This window comes from Pistacia vera, unplaced genomic scaffold (assembly GCF_008641045.1).
Source record: "Pistacia vera cultivar Batoury unplaced genomic scaffold, PisVer_v2 Contig965, whole genome shotgun sequence".
NCBI classification, from domain to species: Eukaryota; Viridiplantae; Streptophyta; class Magnoliopsida; order Sapindales; family Anacardiaceae; genus Pistacia; species Pistacia vera.
Genome location: NW_022196851.1, coordinates 1 through 16,582, shown reverse-complemented (window position 1 = coordinate 16,582; position 16,582 = coordinate 1). Strand labels below are relative to the sequence as shown.

Sequence of the window (16,582 nt, the reverse complement as noted above, 5' to 3'; positions counted from 1 at the left end):
GACCAGCGGTCCAAGCCAACACATTTGAAATAAAGGCCAGCAATCATCTAGATGATCCAGCAGTCGGTAAGGTTTAATGGTGATTTGAAGGAAGATCTGAATCAGCATATTGCGAACTTCTTGGAAATTTGTGACACTTCAAGTCGAATGGAGTGTCAGATGTGCCATTAGGTTGAGGTTATTCCCATTCTCATTGGGGGATAAAGCAAAGGGGTGGTAATGGCACTACCATCGGGAACTATCACAACATGGAAGATCTAGCACAGAAGTCCTGACCAAGTTCTTTCCTCCAGCAAAATCAGCAAAACTAAGAAATGATATCACATCATTTCTACAAGATGAATCGAGTCATTGTATGAGGTTGGGAGAGGTACAAGGAATTGATGAGGAAATGTCCATACCATGGGTTGCCAGTTGGCTTCAAGTCCAAACATTCTACAAGGACTGATGGGTAACGTGCAAACCATGGTGGATGCAGCATCGAGAGGAGCTTTGCAGAATAAGACACCAGAGGAGGTTATCAATTGTTGAGGTTTTGGCAAGCAACAACTATCAAAGACCAAATGAGAGAGTGATATCAAGAAAATCTACGAGTCTTCATGAAGTTGATGCCTCACAGCCATCTCAGCCCAACTCACGGCACTTCAGAAACAGTTGGGAAGTATACAGGTAAACTATTCAAGCACCTCAACTAACTTGTGATTTTTGTGCAGGAAATATGTGAGCAGCGAGTGTCAAGTGGGGAACACATTTGTTCGTCATCTTCATCATCGGAGCAAGTGAACTACTTGGCAGGAAATCAGAGGCAACCAAACAACCCTACTCCAACACATACAATCCGGGGGGAGAAATCATCCAAACTGGCTTGGGGCAATCAGAACTAGCAAAATAATCAATGGAACCAAAGGACAATGCCAAATAACCAACCAGGGGTGAATAATCACAACGGGAGATCCAAGAGTGACAAAGTTAGAGAACATGTTTGGGAAGTCATGCTAGAGACCACAGGTTTTATGAATGAGATGAGGACGAATTTCGAAATCAAGGGGCGTACATTCGGAATCTTGAGGTACAGATGGGGCAATTGGCCGAGAAGTTAAATGAGAGACCGCAGGGATCTCTACAAGCAACACGGTGACTAACCCACGTGAGCAAGTAAATGCAATTTCATTGAGAAGTGGGATAGTTTTAGAAGAGGTGGAAAAATGAAGGAAAGAGGAAAATCCATCAAAGAAAATGAAGAATCTGATAAGGAAGTAGATGAAGAAATCATTGCTCAAGAGAAACCACCCAACGCAAGGAAAGATGAACAGAAGCAGGAAGAGGGGAAAAAGAAAAGGAAAGAGAAATTGCCATTCCCCGAGATACCACCAGAGTTGGCGCATCACACACCACAAGTACCTTTTCCTCAAAGACTCAGAAAAGAAAATCAGGATAAGCAGTTTATTAAATTCCTTGATGTTTTTAAGAAACTGCATAAACATTCCTTTTGCAGATGCATGCAACAGATGTCGGCTACGCGAAATTTCTTAAGGAAATCTTATCAAAAGAGGAAGTTAGAAGATGAGGAAACGGTGATGCTCACGGAGGAATGCAGTGCCATCTTACAAAAGAAGCTGCCCGAAACTCAAAGATCCAGGGAGTTTTACTATTCCTTGCACTATAGGAGATATCACCTTTGATCGAGTTTTATTGACCTAGGTGCTAGCATAACCTTATGCCTTTTTCTGTTTTAAGGAAATTAGGAATTGGTGAAGTGAAGCCGACAACTATATGCTTGCAACTTGCAGATCGATCAATAAAGCATCCGAGGGGCATTGTGGAGGATGTGTGTGATTAAGGTGGACAAGTTTATTTTTCCTGCAGATTCTTTGTGTTGGATATGGAAGAAGACAAAGAAATTCCTCTTATCTGGGATGACCATTTTTGGCTACCGAAGAGCTTTAATCGACGTTCAAGAAAGGAAGTTGATATGAGGATGCAAGATGAAGGAATAACATTTAATGTCCTTGAATCAATAAGAGCTCACCTAAACAAGAGTCATGTTTAAAAATCGATGTGGTGGACCAGGCAAAAATTGAACTTACAACGAACAATCCTAAGGTGGAAATTAAGAGCTGCATATCAAACCGAATCAGTTCAAGAGTGAGGATCATAACGAAAAAGGTTGCACAAAATTCCGAATAAGCCACAGTCAAGATTGTGTTTTCACAAGGAAAGGATCTCTCAGCTCAAAAAGGGGGGAGGGAAAGTCAAAAAAAATGGAAAGCAGTCGATGAGAAGAGTCGAACCACCAAAGTAATGACCAAGGGATGGAAATGGGTGGTGAAACTCTCAACAAGGACCCTGTGTGAAAAAGTCATCAGCAAAAGAAGCTCGAGCACAAGGGAAAATTCCGGGATGTGATGTACTTGGATAATCCGGACTGACGTGAAAATTGAGAGAGTCGAGTTTACCGACTATAAACAAGTGCTTCTTGGGAGGCAACCCAAGTGTTTTAATTTTTTTTTTCCTATTTTTTAATTCCTTGGTTTGAATGTGTTTGATTTTCTTATGAGTTTGAATGATTTTTAAGTGTGTGTTTTTGGGTGTTTCAGGTGAAGTTTCAACTAATGCAAGGAAAGAAAATGATCCAGACTTGTCGTGGCGAAGCACATTGTGTGAAAATGAGTTTTGAAAAGTCCCAGACTTCGCCGCGGCGAAGATTGTTCTTCGCTGGGGCGAAGCAACCTGAAAATATGTTGCAGCTACTATAAGTTTTTGCCCCGGCGAAGAATTTGTCTTCGTCGCGGCGAAGCAAGTTGGACGAAATTTTCTAAGGCAAGTTCGCCGCGGCGAAGATTTCCTCGCTAGGGTGATTAGCCACGGTAAGTTTTCACCCCGGCGAAGTATTTTCTTCGCCGGGGCTGACCTGGGTTTTGAAATTAGGGTTCATGAAGAAGAACTTCGCCACGGCGAAGATAGTTTATATAAATACCCACTTTCGTTTTTCATTCTTCACAGACTTTTCAAATCCATTTGAGAGAAAAATTTTCCAATTTTAATCTTTTGCTTCCAAGTGTTTTCCAACCAAAGTTCTCACTCCTTAACCCCTCCAACACCAAAACAACTCATTTCAACAAAAATTTTTGTGAAATTGCACGGATTTTAGGTTCAAGAAATTTGGGGCTTTCCAATTTGGGCTGATTCTAGGTAAATGGTGGCGAATAATCCTTCATTGGTAAGATCTCAAGTTCCCTAAACTCTTTTTTGCACAATTTCGAGTTTTGATTTGTAGATCTGAAAAAATTGATTGTTGGTTGAGTTGTGAATTTTTGGGTGCTTGTGAGTTTGATTTTGTTTGAGGAGTGTTGTTGTGCGTGTTCTGATATTGAGGAGTGTTGGTTTTGAGTTTTGGAGTGTTTTGTTGAATTTGGAGAAATCGTAGTTTGGGGGTCTAAGTGTGCGAATTTTTGGAAGTGTTGTAAATTTTTGAAGATTGGATTATTTTTCATAGGCCACCTAGGTTGAATTTGTGGGTTGCATTGTTGAGTTAAAGTATAGTTTTTGGAAACATGCCGCTCAAAGTTAAGGTTCCATCCAAGGGCAAGGGAAAAGGAAGAAAAGTGGACAAACGCTTCGTGAGTGAAGAGGCCGGAAACGATATCAAGGGGTATCCAAAGAAAAGACAAGGGCTTTATTCCTGAGCACGGATTGACCACGAGTCAGGCTTTGGATTGGAGTCGAGGGAGACAGTGGGAACTATTTATCAGTGCTCCTGCACAACCGACGTAGAGCGTGTAAGGGAGTTTTATGCCAACCTCCGGATTGTGAGGAGGGTTAGCATTTGTAGAGGGGTTGATATGCCGTTTACAGAAGATGTGATCAATGAGTTTTATACCCTGCCTAGGATTGATCAGGATGAGTACGCAAGTTTAAGACGTCATAATTTCATAATAGTATCATTCTTCCGGTCATTGCAAAACCGGAGCAACTTGGGCAGTGTCGAAGAAACAAAAAAAGACCATTAAGGGAACTTATTTGACACCGATGGCTCGAGTGTGATAGGATTTTGTTAGTGCGAGGTTGATGCCGGAAACGCACTATAGCACGGTAACTTACGAGAAGGCATTATTGCTTTATTCTATTGCCACAGGAAAGAGTATAAATGTGGGATGAATTATCTTGAACAACATTCATTATGCGCCAAAACAGGGCGACTCAGTTATCTTTCCACATCTCATTACAGCCTTGTGCATTAAAGCTGGAGCCGAGGTGTATGTGATGAGCAACATATTCATGCTGCCCCTATCCCAATTCAGATTATTTCAAAAACATCTTGAACGTCCAGAAGCTGAGCAACCAAGAGCAAGAACAAAATGGCGAGAACCACACAAGGCCCTGTCACATCCTCCAGCTCCACAGCTACACAGAAGGAGATGATACAGCAGATGAGGGTATGATGAAACGTATGGCAAAATGTCAAGATTGGTGGCTTATCAGACCCAGATGATGTATGATATGCAGAAGAGTAGCTTCAACAAGCTCAACGTTGACATACAGAATTCCAATGGGCTGACTGGGATTTAGATGAATGGATGGACTCGAGTCAGAAGAGGACGACGACAAGGAAGCAAGGGAGGCGAAGAATGAGCACCGAAGCACCTGTTTTGTTTTTCTTTATTTTATTATTTTTGGTTGATTTTGTTTTCATTTCAAACATTAAACTCAGTTTATATTTTTGTTTTGGATTGTTGTAGTTGTTTTCTTGGTTTCATTTTCTTTATTTGCAGTTGTTGCAAGGACGAGATTAGGTTGTAATATTCAATTTAGTTGGTGAATTTTTGCTAACACAATGGACACACAGTTTAAATTGTTTTGAAAGATGTTGTGTAATGCCCCATTTGGATACATAGCCATTGTTTATGTTATGGCCTCAAGGTTTACTGAATTGCCTCTAAATGAGGTTGTATATTATTCATGTGTTTGGTTGGCCCTTGGTTGAGTTATTGTTTTAGGTTTGGTTGAGTGTTTACCTTGGAATTGATCAAGACTTAGCGGATTTGGAGTTGCAGTCTTTGCCGAGGCGAAGAATAGTCTTCGCCGCGGCGACGGGGCTGTGTATTGCGGTGTCGGTTCTGTAATTTTTCGCGTGGCGACAGAGAATCCTTCGCGCGGTGAAGGGTCGGCTGAGTTTTTGTTTGAGTTTCTAGAGAATTCTTTCCTAAGGGCAAAATGACCATTCTACCCCTAATTAGAAGAAAAGTGGGGAGTAAAATGCAAGAAATTTCATGGAGAATAGTGTAGAATGGGGGTGAGTTTGTAGAATTAAAGGATAAATGTGAAATTTTCAAGAAAGAGTAGGGGCAAAATGGGAAAGAGTTATATTATATGAGCTAATAAGGGTTTAGTTCTCTAAACCCCTTCATTTCACCTATTTCCACCGCCTCTTCATCTCCATTTTCTCTCAATTCCTCACTCAATCTTCCAAGGGATTTTTGAGAGTTTTGAGTTGGAATTGGACAGAATTGATCCTAAGCAAGAAGAGGTAAGAATCCCTACTCTAGATATGAGTTTTATTTATGTAAGGGTTAAGTTCTTACTAAGTTTATGCTTAGGAAATAAGGGAAAGCTAAGGTCCAACAAGATAGAGAGCTTTAGGGAGACTACTCAGTATGAGGTAAGTAAATCAACTCAAGCTAAAGTTTAAGAAATCCTTGAGTAGAGATTTTCTTTTATGCATGTATATATGATGCTTGTTGAGAAATTGAGTAGAGATGTATGTCTATTTGTTGAGAAATGGAGTTGAGATGATATATGTTGTGTTGTGTTGTTGGATTGCTTCCTTTATGAGAAGTGCTGAGTGTGATGAGTTTGAGATGAAGTTGGAGGAGATTGAGTAAATTTTTTTAGTGTTCTTCTATGTAGGAATTATGTCCATAGAAGGAGTTTCTTCCCATTTTGGATGATTAAAAGAGAAATAGAGTTGTTGTATAGAGGATTTTTTGTATGCACATGAGTTGTTGATGAAATGCCTAAGTGAAAACGTGTTACCAAACTGCCCTGTCACAGCCGTGACTTCTGAGTGTTTTGGGCATTTTATGATTGAACTGGGTTTAAACCAAAAGATAAACGTTATAGCCCTGTCTCTAAGTTTTAAATGAGACAAAATCGTAGCAATCCGATGTGTATAACTCAAGTATGCCCTTTTGAGTGTGACCTGTGCAGAATGACTATCTTTGAGCAAACTTGCATATTGGCATTTCCTAAGTGCATTATTGAGATGAGCCTACAGTGCATTAATTGTGCATTGAGAAGTAGCTTAAGAAAGAGTAGAGAACTTTGTGAATAGGTACTCTAAGAGTTAAGCTATACTATGAGTATTAGCTTGAGGAAGAGATGGTATTAGCTGAGCAAGAGTAGAGAATTTTGAGTATAAGCTATACTATGAGTAATAGTTTGAGTGAGAAAGAGTAGAGAATGTTGAGAATAGCAACTCTATGAGTAAAGAGAATGAGAACACTCTAATAGTAAAGAGAAAGAGAGATTGAGCACTAGCGAATAAAAGAGAGAAAAGTGCTGCAGAAGAAAATAGAGTAGGTTGTGCGATGGGGAACCCGTGAGTGATGAGTAAAGTCATGAGAGTGGGTGCTTTGTGATCCCCAGCCGTGCCTCCGATTAGATGGGGTTGTGACCATCACGAAGAGTGGAACATGAGGTTCCAGCCGTGCCTCCGGTTAGATGGGGGCGTGACATTCAGAGAGAGAGAGAATACACTCACGTGGCCAAGGGTTCCGAATCCATGCATGACCGAGTCCGATCGGCAGAGAATGAGTAGAAGTCACGAAAAGTTGGTTGGCGCTTTGTGATCTCCACCCAGCTGTGCCTCCGGTAAGATGAGGCCGTGACATGCAAGTGAGGAAGAATGAGCAAACATGAGAAAGAATAAAGAGAGACAATGAGTAGGGTTATGAAGGGTGGGATGAGTACCCAGCCATGCCTCCGGTAAGATGAGGCCGTGACCTACAACAAAAAGTTAACAGAAAAGAGTTATGAGAAAGAGAGACAGAAAGAGAATCAGTAGAAGTCACGTAGAGCGGGAGAAGCCCCGATCGTGCCTCCGGTAAGACGGGGTCGTGACATTCAAAGAGCGAGTTAGTAGAAATGAATTATGAGAAATGAGAATGAGATAATAGAGAGAATGAGAAAGAACGAGAAAGCTTGAGAAAGAATGAGATAGAAAGAGAGAGAGTATGGAAAGAATGAGAGAGTTTGAGTTAGTAAGAATAGAGAGTAGAAGAAAGAAACATGCAGTTCTTTTGCATTAATTGCAGGTACATCTCATACATGCATGCACCATGAGTTCTTCCATGATTTTTCTTCATAGAGAGTATAACGAGAATAAGAGAGAGAACCGTGATTTTCCTTCATAGAAAGTATAACGAGAATAAGAGAGAGAACCATGATTTTCCTTCATAAAGAGTATGATGAGAATAAGAGAAAACCATGATTTTCCTTCATGGTGAGTAAGAATAAGAGAAGGAGAAAAGAGAATAAGAACAGAGAGAAAGAAAGAATAAAAAGAGCAGAACAGAGTTAAAGGAGAATAAAAGTATTAGAAAGAAAGAGAAAAACAGTGAGAATTAGAAATAGAAGAACAATAGAGTAAGGAAAGAACCAAAGAGTGAGTTGCGGGGACAGGTAGTACACTGAACACTTATGTTTGCACAAAAGCTAAAGGACTATAGATTTTTGCCGGGGGGGAAGGCCTGCCGGCGAAGAATTGTCTTCGTCGCGCGAAGCAAGTTGGACGAAATTTTTCTAAGGCAAGTTCGCCGCGGCGAAGATTTTTCCTCGCTAGGGTGATTAGCCACGGTAAGTTTCACCCCGGCGAAGTATTTTTCTTCGCCGCGGCTAGACCTGGTTTTGAAATTAGGGTTCTATGAACGAAGAACTTCGCCACGCAAATAGTTTTATATAAATACCACTTTCGTTTTTCATTCTTCACATGACTTTTCAAATCCTTTGAGAGAAAATTTTCCAATTTAATCTTTTGCCTTCCAAGTGTTTTCCCAACCAAAGTTCTCACTCCTTACCCCTCCTAAACACCAAAACAACTCATTTCAACAAAAATTTTTGTGAAAATTGCACGATTTTTAGGTTCAAGAATTTGGGGCTTTCCAATTTGGGCTGATTCTAGGTAAATTGGTGGCGAATAATCCTTCATATTGGTAAGATCTCAATTCCCTAAACTCTTTTTGCAACATTTCGAGTTTTGATTTGTAGTCTGAAAAAGTGATTGTTGGTTGAGTTGTGAATTTTTGGGTGCTTGTGAGTTTGATTGTTTTGAGGAGTGTTGTTGTGCGTGTTCTGAATGAGAGTGTTGGTTTTGAGTTTTGGAGTGTTTTGTTGAATTTGGGAAATCGTAGTTTGGGGGTCTAAGTGCGAATTTTTGGAAGTGTTGTAAATTTTTGCAAGATTGGATTATTTTTCATAGGCCACCTAGGTTTGAATTTGTGGGTTGCATTGTTGAGTTAAAGTATAGTTTTTGAAACATGCCGCTCAAAGTTAAGGTTCCATCCAAGGGCAGGGAAAAGGAAAGAAAGTGGACAACCGCTTCTTGAGTGAAGAGGCCCGGAAACGATATCAAGGGGCTATCCAAAGAAAAGACAAGGGCTTTATTCCTGAGCCAGGATTGACCACGAGTCAGGCTTTGGATTGGAGTCGAGGGAGACAGTGGGAACTATTTATCAGTGCTCCTGCACAACCGACTGTAGCCCTAGTAGGGAGTTTTATGCCAACCTCCCGGATTGTGGGAGTACTGCATTTGTGAGAGGGGTTGATATGCCGTTACAGAGATGTGATCAATGAGTTTTTACCCTGCCTGGATTGATCAGGATGAGTACCAAGGTTTAAGACGTCATAATTTCATAATAGTATCATTCTTCCGGTCATTGCAAAACCGGATGCACTTGGGCAGTGTGAAGAAACAAAAAAGACCATTAGGGAACTTATTTACACCGATGGCTCGAGTGTGATATATTTTGTTAGTGCGAGTTGTGATGGAAACGCACTATAGCACGGTAACTTACGAGAAGGCATTATGCTTTATTCTATTGCCACAGAAAGAGTATAAATGTGGATGAATTATCTTGAACAACATTCATTATGCCGCCAACACCAGCGAGCAAGTTACTCTTTCCCACATCTCATTACAGCCTTGTGCATTAAAGCTGAGCCGAGTGTTATGATGATGAGCAACATATTCATGCTGCCCCTATCCTCAATTCAGATTATTTTCAAAAACATCTTGACGTCCAGAAGCTGAGCAACCAAGAGCAAGAACAAAATGGCAGAGAACCACCAAGGCCCTGTCACATCCTCCAGCTCCACAGCTACACAGAAGGAATGATACACAGATGATGGGTATGATGAAACGTATGGCAAAATGTCAAGATTGGTTGGCTTATCAGACCCAGATGATGTATGATATGCAGAAGAGTAGCTTCAACAAGCTCAACTTGACACTACAGAATTCCATGGGCTGACTGGGATTTAGATGAATGGATGGACTCACGTCAGAAGAGGACGACGACAAGGAAGACAAGGGAGGCGAAGAATGAGCACCGAAGCACCTGTTTTGTTTTCTTTATTTTTATTTATTTTTGGTTGATTTTGTTTTTCATTTCAAACATTAAACTCAGTTTATATTTTTGTTTTGATTGTTGTAGTTGTTTTCTTGGTTTCATTTTCTTTAATTTGCAGTTGTTGCAAGACGAGATTAGGTTGTAATATTCAATTTAGTTGGTGAATTTTTGCTAACACAATGGAAACCACAGTTTAAATTGTTGACAGATGTGTGTAATGCCCCATTTGAATACATACCATTGTTTATGTTATGGCCTCAAGGTTTCATGAATTGCCTCTAAATGAGGTTGTATCTTATTCATGTGTTTGGTTGGCCCTTGGTTGAGTTTATGTTTTAGGTTTGGTTAGGTGTTTACCTTGGAATTGATCAAGACTTAGCGGATTTTGGAGTTGCAGTCTTTGCCGAGGCGAAGAATAGTCTTCGCGCGGCGACGTTGGCTTTGTGTATTGCGGTGTCGGTTCTGTAATTTTTCGCCGTGGCGACAGAGAATCCTTCGCCGCGGTGAAGGGTCGGCTGAGTTTTTGTTTGAGTTTCTAGAGAATTCTTTCCTAAGCAAAATGACCATTCTACCCCTAATTAGCAAAAAGTGGGGAGTAAAATGCAAGAAATTTCATGGAGAATAGTGTAAATGGGGTGAGTTTGTAAAGAATTAAAGGATAAATGTGAAATTTTCAAGAAAAGTAGGGCAAAATGGGAAAGAGTGTATATATATGAGCTAATAAGGGTTTAGTTCTCTAAACCCCTTCATTTCACCTATTTCCACCGCCTCTTCATCTCCCATTTTCTCTCAATTCCTCACTCAATCTTCCAAGGGATTTTTGGAAGTTTTGAGTTGGAATTGGACAAAGAATTGATCCTAAGCAAGGATAAGAATCCCTACTCTAGATATGAGTTTTATTTATGTAAGGTAGTTCTTACTAAGTTTATGCTTAGGAATAAGAAAGCTAAGGTCCAACAAGAGTAGAGAGCTTTAGTGGAACTACTCATATGAGGTAAGTAATCCAACTCAACTAAAGTTTAAGAAATCCTTGAGTAGAGATTTTCTTATGCATGTATTGATGCTTGTTGAGAAATTGAGTAGAGATGTATGTCTATTTGTTGAGAAATGGAGTTGAGATGAATATTCATGTTGTGTTTGTTGGATATGCTTCCTTTATGAGAAGTGCTGATGTGTGATGAGTTTGAGATGAAGTTGGAGGAGATTGAGTAATTTTTTAGTGTCTTCTATATAGAATTATGTCCATAGAAGGGATTTTCTTCCCATTTTGGATGATTAAAAGAGAAATAGAGTTGTTGTTAAGGATTTTTTTGTATGCCCATGAGTTGTTTGTGAAATGCCTATGAAAACGTGTTACCAAACTGCCCTGTCACACCGCCGCTGACTTTCTGAGTGATTTTTGGGCATTTTATGATTGACTGGGTTTAAACCAAAAGATAAACTTTATACCCTGTCTCTAAGTTTTAAAATGAGACAAAAATCGTAGCAATCCGATGTGTATAACTCAGTTATGCCCTTTTGAGTGTGACCTGTGCAGAATAACTATCTTGATGCAACATTGCATATTGGCATTTCCTAAGTGCATTATTGAGCATGAGCCATCCATGTGCATTAATTGTGCATTGAGAAGTAGCTTAAGAAGAGTAGGAAACTTTGTGAATAGGCTACTCTAAGAGTTAAGCTATACTATGAGTATTACTTGAGGAAGAGATGAGTATTAGCTTGAGCAAGAGTAGAGATTTTTGAGTATAAGCATACTAATGATTAATGAGGAGATGAATCCGAGTCATTGTATGAGGCTTGGGAGAGGTACAAGGAATTGATGAGGAAATGTCCATACCATGGGTTGCCAGTTTGGCTTCAAGTCCAAACATTCTACAATGGACTGATGGGTAACGTGCAAACCATGGTGGATGCAGCATCGAGAGGAGCTTTGCAGAATAAGACACCAGAGGAGGCTTATCAATTGCTTGAGGTTTTGGCAAGCAACAACTATCAAAGACCAAATGAGAGAGTGATATCAAGAAAATCTACGAGTCTTCATGAAGTTGATGCCTTCACAGCCATCTCAGCCCAACTCACGGCACTTCAGAAACAGTTGGGAAGTATACAGGTAAACTCTATTCAAGCACCTCAACTAACTTGTGATTTTTGTGCAGGAAACTATGTGAGCAGCGAGTGTCAAGTGGGGAACACATTTGCTTCGTCATCTTCATCATCGGAGCAAGTGAACTACTTGGCAGGAAATCAGAGGCAACCAAACAACCCGTACTCCAACACATACAATCCGGGGTGGAGAAATCATCCAAATCTGGCTTGGGGCAATCAGAACTAGCAAAATAATCAATGGAACCAAAGGACAATGCCAAATAACCAACCAGGGGTGAATAATCAACCGGGAGATCCAAGAGTGACAAAGTTAGAGAACATGTTTGGGAAGTTCATGCTAGAGACCACAGGTTTTATGAATGAGATGAGGACGAATTTCAGAAATCAAGGGGCGTACATTCGGAATCTTGAGGTACAGATGGGGCAATTGGCCGAGAAGTTAAATGAGAGACCGCAGGGATCTCTACCAAGCAACACGGTGACTAACCCACGTGAGCAAGTAAATGCAATTTCATTGAGAAGTGGGATAGTTTTAGAAGAGGTGGAAAAATGAAGGAAAGAGGAAAATCCATCAAAGAAAAATGAAGAATCTGATAAGGAAGTAGATGAAGAAATCATTGCTCAAGAGAAACCACCCAACGCAAGGAAAGATGAACAGAAGCAGGAAGAGGGGAAAAAGAAAAGGAAAGAGAAATTGCCATTCCCCGAGATACCACCAGAGTTGGCGCATCACACACCACAAGTACCTTTTCCTCAAAGACTCAGAAAAGAAAATCAGGATAAGCAGTTTATTAAATTCCTTGATGTTTTTAAGAAACTGCATATTAACATTCCTTTTGCAGATGCATTGCAACAGATGTCGAGCTACGCGAAATTTCTTAAGGAAATCTTATCAAACAAGAGGAAGTTAGAAGATGAGGAAACGGTGATGCTCACGGAGGAATGCAGTGCCATCTTACAAAAGAAGCTGCCCCCGAAACTCAAAGATCCAGGGAGTTTTACTATTCCTTGCACTATAGGAGATATCACCTTTGATCGAGTTTTATGTGACCTAGGTGCTAGCATTAACCTTATGCCTTTTTCTGTTTTAAGGAAATTAGGAATTGGTGAAGTGAAGCCGACAACTATATGCTTGCAACTTGCAGATCGATCAATAAAGCATCCGAGGGGCATTGTGGAGGATGTGTTGATTAAGGTGGACAAGTTTATTTTTCCTGCAGATTTCTTTGTGTTGGATATGGAAGAAGACAAAGAAATTCCTCTTATCCTGGGATGACCATTTTTGGCTACCGGAAGAGCTTTAATCGACGTTCAAGAAAGGAAGTTGATCATGAGGATGCAAGATGAAGGAATAACATTTAATGTCCTTGAATCAATAAGAGCTCCACCTAAACAAGAGTCATGTTTAAAAATCGATGTGGTGGACCAGGCAAAAATTGAAACCTTACAACTGAACAATCCTAAGGTGGAAATTAAGAGCTGCATTATCAAACCGAATCAGTTCAAGAGTGAGGATCATAACGAAAAAGGTTGCACAAAATTCCGAGATAAGCCACAGTCAAGATTGTGTTTTCACAAGGAACGGATCTCTCAGCTCAAAAAGGGTGAGGGAAAGTCAAAAAAATGGAAAGCAGTCGATGAGAAGAGTCGAACCACCAAAGTAATGACCAAGGGATGGAAATGGGTGGTGAAACTCTCAACAAGGACCCTGTGTGAAAAAGATCATCAGCAAAAGAAGCTCGAGCACAAGGGAAAATTCCGGGATGTGATGTACTTGGATAATCCGGACTGACGTGAAAAATTGAGAGAGTCGAGTTTACCGACTATAAACAAGTGCTTCTTGGGAGGCAACCCAAGTGTTTTAATTTTTTTTTTTCCTATTTTTTAATTCCTTGTGTTTGAATGTGTTTGATTTTCTTATGAGTTTGAATGATTTTTAAGTTGTGTGTTTTTGGGTGTTTCAGGTGAAGTTTTCAACTAATGCAAGGAAAGAAAATGATCCAGACTTCGTCGTGGCGAAGCACATTGTGTGAAAATGAGTTTTGAAAAGTCCCAGACTTCGCCGCGGCGAAGATTGTTCTTCGCTGGGGCGAAGCAACCTGAAAAATATGTTGCAGCTACTATAAGTTTTTGCCCCGGCGAAGAATTTGTCTTCGTCGCGGCGAAGCAAGTTGGACGAAATTTTTCTAAGGCAAGTTCGCCGCGGCGAAGATTTTTCCTCGCTAGGGTGATTAGCCACGGTAAGTTTTCACCCCGGCGAAGTATTTTTCTTCGCCGCGGCTAGACCTGGGTTTTGAAATTAGGGTTCTATGAACGAAGAACTTCGCCACGGCGAAGATAGTTTTATATAAATACCCACTTTCGTTTTTCATTCTTCACATGACTTTTCAAATCCATTTGAGAGAAAAATTTTCCAATTTTAATCTTTTGCCTTCCAAGTGTTTTCCCAACCAAAGTTCTCACTCCTTAACCCTCCTAAACACCAAAACAACTCATTTCAACAAAAATTTTTGTGAAAATTGCACGAGATTTTTAGGTTCAAGAAATTTGGGGCTTTCCAATTTGGGCTGATTCTAGGTAAATTGGTGGCGAATAATCCTTCATATTGGTAAGATCTCAAGTTCCCTAAACTCTTTTTTGCACAATTTCGAGTTTTGATTTGTAGATCTGAAAAAGTTGATTGTTGGTTGAGTTGTGAATTTTTGGGTGCTTGTGAGTTTGATTTTGTTTGAGGAAGTGTTGTTGTGCGTGTTCTGATATTGAGGAGTGTTGGTTTTGAGTTTTGGAGTGTTTTGTTGAATTTGGAGAAATCGTAGTTTGGGGGTCTAAGTGCGAATTTTTGGAAGTGTTGTAAATTTTTGCAAGATTGGATTATTTTTCATAGGCCACCTAGGTTTGAATTTGTGGGTTGCATTGTTGAGTTAAAGTATAGTTTTTGGAAACATGCCGCTCAAAGTTAAGGTTCCATCCAAGGGCAAGGGAAAAGGAAAGAAAGTGGACAACCGCTTCGTGAGTGAAGAGGCCCGGAAACGATATCAAGGGGCTATCCAAAGAAAAGACAAGGGCTTTATTCCTGAGCACGGATTGACCACGAGTCAGGCTTTGGATTGGAGTCGAGGGAGACAGTGGGAACTATTTATCAGTGCTCCTGCACAACCGACTGTAGAGCCGCTAGTAAGGGAGTTTTATGCCAACCTCCCGGATTGTGAGGAGGGTACTGCATTTGTGAGAGGGGTTGATATGCCGTTTACAGAAGATGTGATCAATGAGTTTTATACCCTGCCTAGGATTGATCAGGATGAGTACGCAAGGTTTAGGATGTCATAGTTTAATGATAGTATCATTCTTCCGGTCATTGCAAAACCGGATGCAACTTGGGCAGTGTCGAAGAAACAAAAAAAGACCATTAAGGGAACTTATTTGACACCGATGGCTCGAGTGTGATAGTATTTTGTTAGTGCGAGGTTGATGCCGGAAACGCACTATAGCACGGTAACTTACGAGAAGGCATTATTGCTTTATTCTATTGCCACAGGAAAGAGTATAAATGTGGGATGAATTATCTTGAACAACATTCATTATGCCGCCAAACCAGGGCGATCAAGTTACTCTTTCCCACATCTCATTACAGCCTTGTGCATTATAGCTGGAGCCTAGGTGTATGTTGATGAGCAACTTATTCATGTTGCCCCTATCCTCTATTCAGATTATTTTCATAATCATCTTGAACGTCCAGAAGCTGAGCAACCAAGAGCAAGAACAAAATGGCAGAGAACCACACAAGGCCCTGTCACATCCTCCAGCTCCACAGCTACACAGAAGGAGATGATACAGCAGATGATGGGTATGATGAAACGTATGGCAAAATGTCAAGATTGGTTGGCTTATCAGACCCAGATGATGTATGATATGCAGAAGAGTAGCTTCAACAAGCTCAACGTTGACACTACAGAATTCCAATGGGCTGACTGGGATTTAGATGAATGGATGGACTCCGAGTCAGAAGAGGACGACGACAAGGAAGACAAGGGAGGCGAAGAATGAGCACCGAAGCACCTGTTTTGTTTTTCTTTATTTTTATTTATTTTTGGTTGATTTTGTTTTTCATTTCAAACATTAAACTCAGTTTATATTTTTGTTTTGGATTGTTGTAGTTGTTTTCTTGGTTTCATTTTCTTTTAATTTGCAGTTGTTGCAAGGACGAGATTAGGTTGTAATATTTTCAATTTAGTTGGTGAATTTTTGCTAACACAATGGACACCACAGTTTAAATTGTTTTGACAGATGTTGTGTAATGCCCCATTTGAGATACATAGCCATTGTTTATGTTATGGCCTCAAGGTTTACTGAATTGCCTCTAAATGAGGTTGTATCTTATTCATGTTGTTTGGTTGGCCCTTGGTTGAGTTTATGTTTTAGGTTTGGTTGAGTGTTTACCTTGGAATTGATCAAGACTTAGCGGATTTTGGAGTTGCAGTCTTTGCCGAGGCGAAGAATAGTCTTCGCCGCGGCGACGTTGGCTTTGTGTATTGCGGTGTCGGTTCTGTAATTTTTCGCCGTGGCGACAGAGAATCCTTCGCCGCGGTGAAGGGTCGGCTGAGTTTTTGTTTGAGTTTCTAGAGAATTCTTTCCTAAGGGCAAAATGACCATTCTACCCCTAATTAGCAAGAAAAGTGGGGAGTAAAATGCAAGAAAATTTCATGGAGAATAGTGTAGAATGGGGGTGAGTTTGTAAAGAATTAAAGGATAAATGTGAAATTTTCAAGAAAGAGTAGGGGCAAAATGGGAAAGAGTGTATATTATATGAGCTAATAAGGGTTTAGTTCTCTAAACCCCTTCATTTCACC

At 40.3% G+C, this 16,582-nt stretch overlaps 1 non-coding gene across 1 annotated transcript; it reads right to left on the bottom strand.

Annotated features, from left to right (window-relative positions):
- Nucleotides 1–304: 304 nt before the first annotated feature.
- On the bottom strand, nucleotides 305–409 carry LOC116121099. Its single transcript, XR_004126658.1, has one exon. It is a non-coding gene; the product is annotated as a small nucleolar RNA R71 (small nucleolar RNA).
- Nucleotides 410–16,582: the final 16,173 nt, after the last annotated feature.